The 12,175-nt window shown below is 33.8% G+C and overlaps 1 protein-coding gene across 12 annotated transcripts in view; it reads left to right on the top strand.

Moving 5' to 3' along the window:
- Positions 1 to 12,175, top strand: part of PMCA (plasma membrane calcium-transporting ATPase 3) — a 75,158-nt gene that overhangs the window by 26,878 nt on the left and 36,105 nt on the right. The window contains exon 1 of one of the 12 annotated variants that reach the window (XM_066302352.1): positions 4,444 to 4,775. The exons of the other annotated variants lie outside the window; for them this stretch is intronic. The gene's annotated coding sequence lies outside the window, so the exon portion shown is untranslated. Of the gene's footprint in view, positions 1 to 4,443; positions 4,776 to 12,175 lie in introns of those variants that run through there. 12 annotated transcript variants of the gene reach the window in all.

Here is a 12,175-nt window from a genome sequence, read left to right as displayed (position 1 = left end):
ACTCACCCTGTATATTGTAAAGCAATGCACAGAGAGCTCGATATTAAGAAAAAAATGTGATAATATTGGTACGGCACTCGAACACGGGTTTTGATCCTAATACTGTTAGTACTGGTACCAGGTCTGGTCTCGTTAATTTGGTTACCACAGTCCAAACTCAGGCAACCGCTTGCAGAAATCGGGAAATATGTTGGCTCTACAAGAAAAAGTCTTACCGACTCCATCTGCTGTGCCTTGACGAATCTCGACTGAAACTTCTGTTGTACGCAACAGAAGCAGGCCAAGAACAATATATATATATATGCAATGGTCCTAGAGATAAAATCTAAAAAAATTAACATTCAGTTTTAATGTCATTTCTCAAATTTTTCCAGCGAGTGTTAAACTTCACTGTCTGTTATGTTAAGGCCAATTCCATTATAACCTGCTACTGATACTGGACGTTTTAGTTGAGATGTAGCAAAAAGGAAATAGTAGATGGTGCAGGCAGGACTTATTCCAGTACAGAATTGGTTCCTAGTTGTATAGTTTGAAGCTAGTTTTAGTGATTTTTTAGTTAAATGAAAATGAAAACAGCATGCTCTAATTCTCTTGAAAATTTCCCATCAGTGATATAGAAGAATTTCAGCGGCGATTGGCCACAAAATAATAAATTAATTTAATTTTTAAACTGGGTTTCGTGCTTCTCAAAGATATTTATCCGTCAAACCGTAGTTCTAAGACATTAGTTCTTTAAATGAGAAATATCAAGGATGTAAGTATATAAAATTTGAATTAATTGATTACAATGAAAGAGCTTTCGAAAAATTGAATTTTCCTCGATGCACAACAAGCTGTTGTATGTGGCTTAGTCACATATTCAACTGGCTTGCAATGCAAATTGTAACCAACTTAATTGTCTGTAACGAAACTACCACTGTACATATTTCATCTGAAACAATAAAGTTTATGGTACAATTATTAGTGGTTCAAATATGGTTTCAAGTTTTGATTACTATGATACTTGTTTAGGTACAATATTTGTTCGTTTTTAAAAAGTTCTTTCTATGTAATCAATTTTGCATAGATAGACAGTATTTATCACCGGAAATAAATACGTAACAATAACTAGTTAAGGTGCTTTGAATGTTCTTCGTTTGGTTTTCGTTGTGACTCATACAACTCTATTTAGAATTTAAGACAGTGTGTGCGCTACTTGTGAATGATACGCTACTGTATCCGATAATGAATGTAATTTCACCCGGCGTGCATCAACGCTTCAACGAACAAACTTATTATTAACTTTCACTAATTTGTGTTTTGTATTCTTAATGTCATTATTTAGACCAAATGGTGTAGCAATGATTATTTCTGAGACTGAGAGTTTGGAAAACATTTCGTGGCTGTATTTACCAATAACATTTTTATAGGCAAATATTCGGCGCGCGATAAATAAATTTTCCATCCAAGTTATCTATGCTCCATTAAATATTCTCACCAACTTTTATCCATTGTGTGCTTCTAAGCGATTTTGGGAGTTTAAAATTCAAAATATTTCTATAACCCAAACTTAAATTCTTGTTTATGTCTTCATCATCTGCTTGGTGTGCCTGGTCCATTAATGGAGGTTAAACAATACAGCTACGTACTGCAACCATTAATAACCTCTAGTGGGTTCGCATGCCAAAGAAAATAACTTGTTTGCCATATAATCCCAGTGAACAGAAGCAATTTCTTATTTTCGACCAAAATAGACATTGTATTGCTTGAAATAAGTAAATTCGACCTTTTATTTACAAGTCTTCTTATTGAATTCTGCAAACAATTCCACAAACGACATTTCGTCTGTGTTTTAAATTTCATTTACCCTCCGCGTTCCTTTCCAAAAATAATATTACACTACTCGTGACTCGACCCAGCTTTATTTCTGTCAGATATCAGCCAAAGCCAAAAGGTATTTGTTTTCCTTATTTTCCTCCATTTGCCGTGGAAAATCCATTTAGGTGGTAAATTTAGGTAATGGTTTTTTTGTTTGAGAAGATTCTGGTTAATTGTAATATTTAAGATTGGCGAACTGAAATTGAACCTCTACTCGATAAGAGCAATTGTTCTATTTTAAATCAAAGATGATGCAAAATCGGTATTTTTGATCGTTCGATATAATAGGTACAGATTTTTCTGATTTAGAAATGGAAACTTAGATGATAGAAATGTATTCCCCTCACGACTTGACAATCTGCCAAGCGACAATAAAATTTTCGAATAACGTTTTCAAATATTTCTCCAGAAATATGTCTCCAGGAATATACGTCATCCGTGCTACAAGCACGTTTCCATTTTGTGGTCTATGTTTTGTAAACGCTGCTCTTAGTTAAAGCAAATAATCTAGAAAGGTTAGGTTAAGCTGGCCTTAAGCATCCAGCTGTCCAATTTCATGTCTTGACCAAGTTATATTAAGCTTGAGATATGATTTTGAGATTAACAGCTAAAAATAAATAACCTGGGATAGGACTTAGTTAGACAAACACTAGGATGTCTTAATATAGATATTGACATGTTGGTAAGCAATTAATGGGTAACACGCCACAGTGTAGAGCCAACATTTACTTTCTTAATGACCGCGTTTTTAGTTTATTCAGCTAAGATGGTGTTTGCAATATTTCAGGTTACCTCGTAATGGCAAATTTTCCGCACTTCTAATCTGCAACAGGCGCAATTTAACCTAGGTCAAGTTTAGCACTTTAATGCAACATTGCAAATATGACGGGATAGAGAAGTCTTTGTATTTACTAACCCAAAAAAATTATTAAACAAAATTATTGAAATGCGCTACAGTACTAATTAAAATCTTCCTAATACAAACTTTCTTTGTAAATATGTTCTCTAGATCTGAGGCGGATTGTTCTCTTCTTTTTTAATTTTTGGGAATAGCGCCTCACACACCAGTAGGAATTGTGTTATTGCGGTGGAATTGCACAATATTCTTGGTGAAAACTCACTGAGATAGCAATCTTCCTTTATTAAGGGCTCTAATTGAAAAAAAAAATTATTTAAAATTTATTGCGGTGTTTGTCTAATTCCTTAGCAAAGGGTGAAGTGAGAATAGAGTGCAATTCCACCGCAACAACCCGTAATGGTGTGTAAGGCGTTAATCTCAAAAATTAAAAAATAATAAGACAAAACTTGAATTGTCAGAATTTTTCTATAATGAATTTTGTTCACCATTTGGTCTTTTATTTTCGAAAAAGTGGTTGACTAACACACTACGTGCTGGCAAGACTATAATGTTGAAGTGTGAAGTTTTGATAGAAATTCCTGGAAAACGTACAGAAAATAAGTCAGTAACCTCAAGTATAAAATCATCGATCAAACGCAAAGATTTAACGGGAGTTTTAGCAAAGTTAGCTTGTATTCGTGTCTTCATTGACTTTTTTCGCTCGTGAAATGGCTGCAACATCGAGGATATATCAAAAGTAAATACCGTAAATGCATAGACAAAAAGTTTTGGCAAGAGTAACTTTCGCATCTCGAGGAGTTATCGAATACGAGAACAACTCGCGATACATTCGGCGCCGTCCAGGCGATTCCCAATCTGCCAGACTCGGACCACATAGTCGCCAATTTGCTGTGTTGTCACGTTTCCAACTTTTGCTCCCAACCGAGTAACGAAATATGAATGGATTGATCGATAGATATTTAAAGCAGAAACAATAATAATTGATTATAATGTAGAATTTCTTTAAAGTTAGCGGTCAATGAGAGTTATTTATTCGTGATATCGATCCATAAAAATGAGGCCTATTTACTTTTTTTACTCCAAAGCCCGTGGCGATTATATTTTACCGATTTGCTCTTAAAAATGTTCGCATAAATAACAAAATCTATTAAGAGCTTTTAGAGAACCTTTTCCAGTACTATATGTCTTAAACCACATATTTCGAAAATATCTTTTCTGTGTTATTAGACTGACATGGGTTGGGATCAACTGAAGGTAATAGTTGGTCATATAACGTGTAAGAAAGGTGTTTCGCAAAACAATTCAGTGGTTGAAGTTACCACCTATCTATTTGTGTGAAGTACCCTTGGTCAAACAATGAGAAATTTATAAGACGATTACAATCAACTTCAATACTATTGTTGCATTACTTTTATATTGCATCAATGAAGTATATATATATTCAGTAGATCATAATCTTAAAACTTGATACTCTAATAATACCATAGATTAAAGTGCTTTCTAGTAAGGAGAGTAGATGGAATTGTAATATACTTACAACTTTTTGAATGCCCCGTATATCAACAAGGGGTGTTCGAGTGGGGGTGAACTTCCAGGCGTGCAGTAGCTTATCCGCGCAAGTTTTCCGGAGGCTTGACAACGTCGCTGTGAACAACTCGGAGTGCTTGCTTTAGCAGTTTTCCGTTTTAGCCGGTTTAGCATTCATCGACTCGAGTCCCAGATATTTACAAATATATCCGATCGGTTAGCTCGACGGTACTGTTCTTACGTCATCATCAACAGACCATAGTCCGTTTTTTCTTGTGCGTGTGTGGTAGAGTGCGTACGAGTGTTCCAATTCTTCTCGGTTACTTTTCTAAAAAGGATTTAACCGTTTGTGATACCGAAATGCGGATTTCAAGCCATCTGAGCTGATGTGTGCTGGTAGTGCGAAAATGTTGGAATTATTTTGCAGTAATTGTCCTGGGACTGAGCAGAGTTATGTAAAGAACAGTTCGACAGTGTCTTATTATTCATAGCTAACTTCCTAAGAACTTTTTTACTGCACGTGTGACTCCCAGTAAGTTATTTTGGGTATTCTATTTTTAGTTCGGTAAAGCGTTTTTTTCGATTCTGTGAAATCTCAGGAAGATTTTTACCCCGAAAGTGACAGTTGGTATAGGTAATGCTAAATTATTGACTCGAATGATTCATCTGACTATTTAAATTGAGGTGGTTTTCCTTCAACTAACATTAATGATCTTATTGGTTTTAGTATCAGTACTAATGCTTTGCTTGTAAATACCTCTACTTATTTTTGCTGATAATAATTTAGGACAAGGTCTTATTTTTTATTCCGTGTCCAGGTAAATTTAGCTCTCAGACTACTGTAAAACATTTCTCTACTTCACTGCACATCTCTTCAGTATGTAGGTCCAATAAAATTAATTTTCTTATAGTGTAATATTACAGATATTGCCGAGCCTTTAATATCCTTGGAATTTCTTCTTCACAATCCATTATTCATAACTCACTTGTACATTAAGCATTTCAGATTCCACGATTTTCAAATGGTGATATTAAAGAAAAGTACATATTTTAAAAGAATTAATAGCTTGGCGATCGTTTTAAAGTGAAATTAGAAATTGATAAAGTTTATTTTTAGTTTCTTTTAACACCAGCCAATAATGTTTACTTTTTTTTTTATCAACTGAGAACGCTTTTCTCACTCTCCTCTTGAAAGAAAATTTATTTGGCGCTGGCCAAGTTTCAATGAAATTGATATTGTTAGCAAAACTCCTTTTCCTTTTAGTGAAATGTGACAGCTATTTTATCGTCTCCAGGAAAAACTGGAGAATGATTCTCTTTTTTCAATTCCCAGAAAAATTTAATCTCTAATACACACATCATGTTTTACATTTGCATGACGTCATCTATTTGGCTTGGTCATAGACCACATTCATATCAACCACATAGTTGAAATAAAGGTACGGTATAATGGAAATAAAGTCTATAATATTCTCATCAGCACTAAATTAGTAACTACAATTTTGTATCGAAGTCAAATAATTGTAAACATAATCCAGCTACAGATAGAATATAATAATTCATGTTTAATCTTTATCGGATGATATTGCTATAATCATGCAAATTTTCTTGCGAGATTATTAATAGCTCCAATGAGTAATCGAGTTTTCTATGGAAGTCGCGTAAGCGTAAATATTTCATAAAACACACGGATTTGGTATTAGCAATAAAGTACGTGGTTTGAGCAGTAGGTCATCCATTAAATACTACCAGTGTTGAAAACAAGTTTCTTTAATACAACTAGAAGGCGAGCTATCGCGAAACAATTTCCCAGCGATCATGTTTTAAGATATGTATGGTACAGGGTGTTCCAACTTTATTTAAAGGTTGATTATCAAAACAAAACTTTCAGATAATAGCTTGATGGTTAATAAAACTAAAGAGCCTATAATGTCTCGTTCAAAATTTGGATTTTTAATATTGTTCTGAAAAATATATTTTAATTCGGTTCACAATACTTGGAAACAATCATTTGTTGCTATCAACTTGATTTACAACCAAACTAATTGATCCTCCCTGATAGCACGCCACTCCGATTAATTGAAACTCGGCTGACAGGGATCAATGTGAGCCAGTTGATGATTTCGAAAAGTCATAAAACTGTCACAACATTAATTTTTTTAAACTTGGAATTGACACCGTTTATGGTTTGGGATGTTGGAAAGTTGGAAATAGTTTATCCATCTTAATTTTAAAAAATAAGTTGTTCTTAGTACTAATTCTTAAGAACAATTTAAATACATTTTTATGATATAGATAATTGAGAACAAATGAAAAAGCTTGACATATTACACAACAAAAATACTTCTATTTTTGGGTCTGTACTTTTATGTTCATTTTCTGATTGTATATAAGTCAAATCGACCATAAATCTAGTTTGTTATTTAAAAAAGTTTCGGTTCATCTATTTTACAATAATCAATAAGTGCAAATTTGAATTTTTACAGCTGTTTAAAATACAAGTTTTTAAGATCTGACACATTTCGATATCTTCAGATTAAGCTGTTATTCAAGTGGTAGTAGGATTTCCAAAATTTGCGTTGTTCAAAATGGCGCAATACGGCTTTGATTTTTGTAACAAAACGGTAGCACTTTGTCTTAAACTACAATTTTTAGCTCTGTAAATAAAATAAAAATCAACATCGAACGATAGAAATACAAACGGCAATACATATTTCATGGCAGTCACCCCATTCGAAGTAAATCACACTGTAGATTATAATTACTTATTAAAGCCTGCTTTCTTAACCGTCAACTGGGTGTCTACAACTTTTAATTCTAGTATGTAGAGAGCCAATATTAATTACCGTTCAAATATTGTAGGGACACCTTATATTGATTGAAAAAATATACAGGAAGAGAAATTTCATATTCGTCGTATTTGAACCAATAACTTATTCCTATTTTTGACATTTTTGAAAAGTTTTGGAGTACTGAAGATCGTTTTTGTTTACTTTAATATGAATTCAGTTATGCGAAAATAAGATAAGTGATCCATACAAAGATCAGACAAGACAAGACATACTTTTAAACAGAAACAAACTGGCTGTGTAATATTTCAAATTTTTTCCGAAGGAATAGGTGCAGGCGAATTTCGAAGGAATAGCCGCCAGCAAACAATAGCTTTCGCAAATACTTGTTTTGTATCTGTGTGCAAATTGTCTGTTTTATAGCGTCATCTATTTCAAAAACTTCTCCGTAAATCCGCCATTAACTCTTGAATAATTCGTCCATTACATTGGACTTATTCCGATTCATAAAGCAAAAGTTTCTTTTACAAAGGGTCATTCGATTTCTTTAAGTTAGTTGGTATTCGGGATTCAAATAAGCATTCGCTATCTGGCGTTGAAACTTCACATTAATGTTTCATGCATTTTACAGTACCGAGCTACACATTAAATATGTCTATATTGATCTCAAAGTAAATTCTGAATTATAAATAATCAATTAAAAGCCTCAATTCTATTAGCTAAGAAGGTCTAGGAACTCCAAGCTGGCAAGCTTCAAGCAATATTTGGCTGAACTGATAGGTATTATTTGTTACAGCATGTTAAACGACAGCGTGTTAAAATGACACATTAAAGAACTAGGTATATTTATGTTTTGACAACTTCGCTAGAGAATGAAGAAAATTTAAAAGATATAACAAAATTGCATAAAAACACGCTTTAAAACTCGAAGAAATCTGAAATATATGCGGAATGTGGAGTTTCGTTATTGTTATGATTGGGGCTACATTTAGTAGATATATGGCAGTACGAATTTAATGTGAATTACGAATTGTGTATGATACCAAAAGTTAACCTAAAATTCTTTAAAGTTCAAAAATATTGCTTTCAGACCCTAATGGAATGCACAGTAGTGGCCATAACTATGGAAACTTTAAATATCTCTGTAAATCTTCCTTATATGTTACACTTTTAGGATTATTTGAATGCTACTGCTACTTAAGAATGTATATTCTTAAAATACACATTAAAGTTAGATCTATGTAATTCGTGCATAGTGATAACAAGAAAAGAAAATTTCAGTACGGAAAAAGTATGGAAACCTATAAATTTTATTTAAATAACAAGTGAAACATAACATTTAGTTCAAGTTTTATTTAATATTTGGTGGCATATCCGTTTCCCTTAATAACTGTACGACATCTTTCGTTCATAGAATAAACAAGTTTTCTACAAACCTCTACAGAAATTAATTTCCATTCTGTTTTCAAAAATTCCTAACAAATCTGAGATTATGTATTTTTTTCTTAACGAATTTGTCTTCCGATGTGTTCTCATATTTGTTCAAGCAGGTTAAAATCACGGCTCTGGAATGGCCATTCCATTTTCGAGGCACTATTTTCTTGAAATCAATTTTTAACAAGCTTTGATGCGTGCTCTGGGTCATTATCTTGTTGAAAACTCCAGGACAGAGGCATTTACCATTCAGCAAACGGAAGCATATGGTTTTCTAAGATGTCTTTATACATGAATCGGTCCATACTCTCTTCTATTTCAACTATTGGCTCAATCCCAGATGCCGAAAAACATCCCCAAATCAGGACACTTCTACCGCTATGTTTTACAGTAGACAATTGATACTTAAGGTTGAATCATGCATTTTTGGGACATCTTACATATGGAATACCATCACTGCCGCCGAATAACTGAAATTTACTCTCGTCACTCCGCAAGACGGTATACCACTTTTTTCCCGATCACTTGATATGCTGCCAGGCGAATGCAAGACGCTCTTTTCGATTTTTTTTGTGGAAATTAGTGGTTTCTTAACAGCAACCTTACCAAATAAACCTCCAGCTACCAAGATTCTTCGCACCGTTCGATTCGAAACTAGAATATTGGGTTCTTCAGCAAGGTGTCTTAAAATATTCATCGAAGTCAATAGTGGATTTTTCTCCGACATCCTTCTTATTAAATTCGCAGCACTTTTTAGACACTTTAGGCCTACCTGGCCTTAGAAAATTTTCTACCGCACCACGTTCAAGAAAACATTTTAATATTTTTGATATTGTTCTTCTGGGGGCATTTAAAGCACTAGAAATATCGCACTGCTTGTGTCCGTTCCTAGAGAACTCAACAATGTGTTGCTTTAATTCTTGAGACAAATGACTCTTTGGCATTGTTACTGCGACTGAAATCTATTGTATACTATACAAATTCTATAAATTTAACTAGTATTTGCATTTTTTGAAAATCAAGAAATGCAAAAAGTTTCCAAACTTATGTCTTCAGTATATTTTTGTTTTTATCTCTATTCGAAACCAAATACCAATAAATGCCAATATACCAAGGAGTGCGATAAAGTATTAAAAGTAGAATTTATTATATATTTAAAATTTCAAATTATACCCGTTGATTAAAAAAAAAGGCGATATTTAATAAGTTTCCATACTTATGGCCACTACTGTATGTGGCCACATACAATCGGGAAAAGGCCCTTTCTTAACTTCGTTCTTTGGTACAGGGCGTTTTGAAAGCTAAAATGCAAGTCAGAATTAATTAGGCTACCGCATCAAAGTTGATTAGCTGCATAAAAAGGCATGGAAATTGACGCGTAAACATGGATAATTTTGATTTTACGCCCTCTCCGACAAGGTCTATGACCGCTTGACTTATGTTTACTCCATGCATTTATTTAACTTACATTAAAGTCGAGTGTAACCATGATCGAGTCTCCGTTAACAGATGACTAATTCGAACAAATAAAAAAAAAATGTTAAAGTTGCGTCGTAATGTATTAAAATGTACTTGATGACTTGTTCATTAAAATCATCCGTTAAGTAACGCCTACAAGTAAACGGAATAAACTCAACGTGAGTCTAAGTCTCTATCAATTTAAAAACGTATTTAGTACATTAATAAAAAAAAAAACGGGAAATCAGCTGCATACAAAGTAAGAGTGACAACTCGATAGTTCGAGTTTAACGTGAAGAGTGACTTCATTTCGTATTAACGGTGATGATTAAAACTGTATTACTTAGTGTATAAGAAAATCTAACTTAAAATTTATTATTGAATAACCAAATTTTGCGTATGATTTAGATGTGAGCATGCAGCGACCTTGTCATTGTAAATGATTTGCTTATTTGTAGCAAATTGCTGGGATCTCGATGCGTTTACGAAAACCTACATACATACTATATCAATGCTCTATGGAACCTATATAGGTAAATTAGAGTGATATTGGAGCTCGAACAATGTAGCTTTATCATAACAATTTAAAGCCGAAGATATTCGACGTCAACGCGTAAACTATTTGGCTGAGGAAGTAACTATTTAACGTTAACGAAGTGGAATTTGATTGGGCTTTGTTTACTCCAGAAAAGCAAATTTGCAGTAACTCACGCCTCTGTAAACTAGGGCAGTAAAACTTGTCAATAATCTCATGTTATCAATTAGTTGTTATTTCATTTACTTTAACATTGAGAAATGACTAACACAGATTGTTATCGATAATATTCAATCTAGAAAAAATACACATGGGAGTATCAAAACGCTTTGCGACTGCCTGCAATTAGCAATGGTTGTGCCATAACGGTTCCAATCGACGAGTATAATACATTGTCAGTAAATTTAAAAATCTTCAATCCCTCACGGCACAATGACTGTTTTTAGTGATTCTTGAGATAAAGTAAGCACAATTAGAAAGGGCATTAATCATTAAACGCATGACATTGTGTTAAGCTCTATACTGGTGGCTGTTGACTCATGACGTATTGTTTGCTGAACTTAATATACAATTATACTAGTTAGAGCAGTGCTTCACTTTTTGGAATTAAAACAATTTCCAGGTAGGTTTTCAATATTATATGGCTTCCAAACCTTGCCATAACCCACAAGTATTGAGCACATGATATATGTATATTAATAACAATTTTGCATGCTACTAATAGTAGGTAATTACCTAGGACGAAGAGCAGGTGTGGCACAAATGAGAATGCATGCTGGCTGTTAAGAAATAAGTTTAGCGGCGGCGGGTGTTAGTTTAGAAATTGAAGTATAGTATAAATAATTTAAGGAAATATACCGAATTAAATGTATTTTCATGAATGGCAATAGCTTCATGTTTTACGTCAATGCTTAGGTCCCCAATGAAAAGATAAAACCTGCCAATGTTTGTTAACTTTTCGCTGTCCTCAGGGACAGGCGGAAAGGTCTTTAGGATTAAATATGGTTTACCTGGAAATTAGGTTAGGTATACAAAAGAAATAGACTTGTATCCTGGGCATTTCTATATACCTGTTAATCGATAAGCGCCCCGTCAGAATGATGTGGGCAAGGCTGCTAAGGGCTTTTTTGCTATGTCACGCAAAAAACAACGCTCCTATTTTTGCTTTCTTGCATAGCTACTGCTTTTGTGGTATTTTGCTTTAGTATGACTGCATAGCGCCAAACTTTTACTGAGATTGATGGTTCTATAGCACATGTCCCACTTAAGAATCGATGAGACACACGTGCATATTTTTTGAATATTTGGTTGAGCATGTGTACAACAGAAACATTAAAAATAACTAAGAACATTTCTATACCGCTAAACCGTTTCAAACTTCTCGGTGCTTCAGAGAGAAACTTTCCGGACTAATCCGGACTATTATTCATATTAGCAATTCGCGACGCTGGTCCTTTGTAAGATACTTGGCGAAACAATCATTATATTAAATCCAAATGTAAGCGATAAAAGGGAGGCTATTTTGTCTCGACCTCTTTTATTTATATACATACATATGTATCACATATGTATCTCGAGATTTCGTGCGTTATTTCGTTGTTTACTTAATATCGGATGCTTCAAGTAGCAGGAGCTTATTTGAGTGAAAGGTGACTTTCGACGAAATGCTAAAAGTCACCGGCGTTATTTGTTTCGTTACTATCCTACTTTCCAACT

This window comes from Euwallacea fornicatus, chromosome 3 (assembly GCF_040115645.1).
Source record: "Euwallacea fornicatus isolate EFF26 chromosome 3, ASM4011564v1, whole genome shotgun sequence".
NCBI lineage: Eukaryota > Metazoa > Arthropoda > Insecta > Coleoptera > Curculionidae > Euwallacea > Euwallacea fornicatus.
The sequence above is the reverse complement of the archived record's forward strand: the minus strand, read 5'-3'. Positions and strand labels throughout refer to the sequence as shown.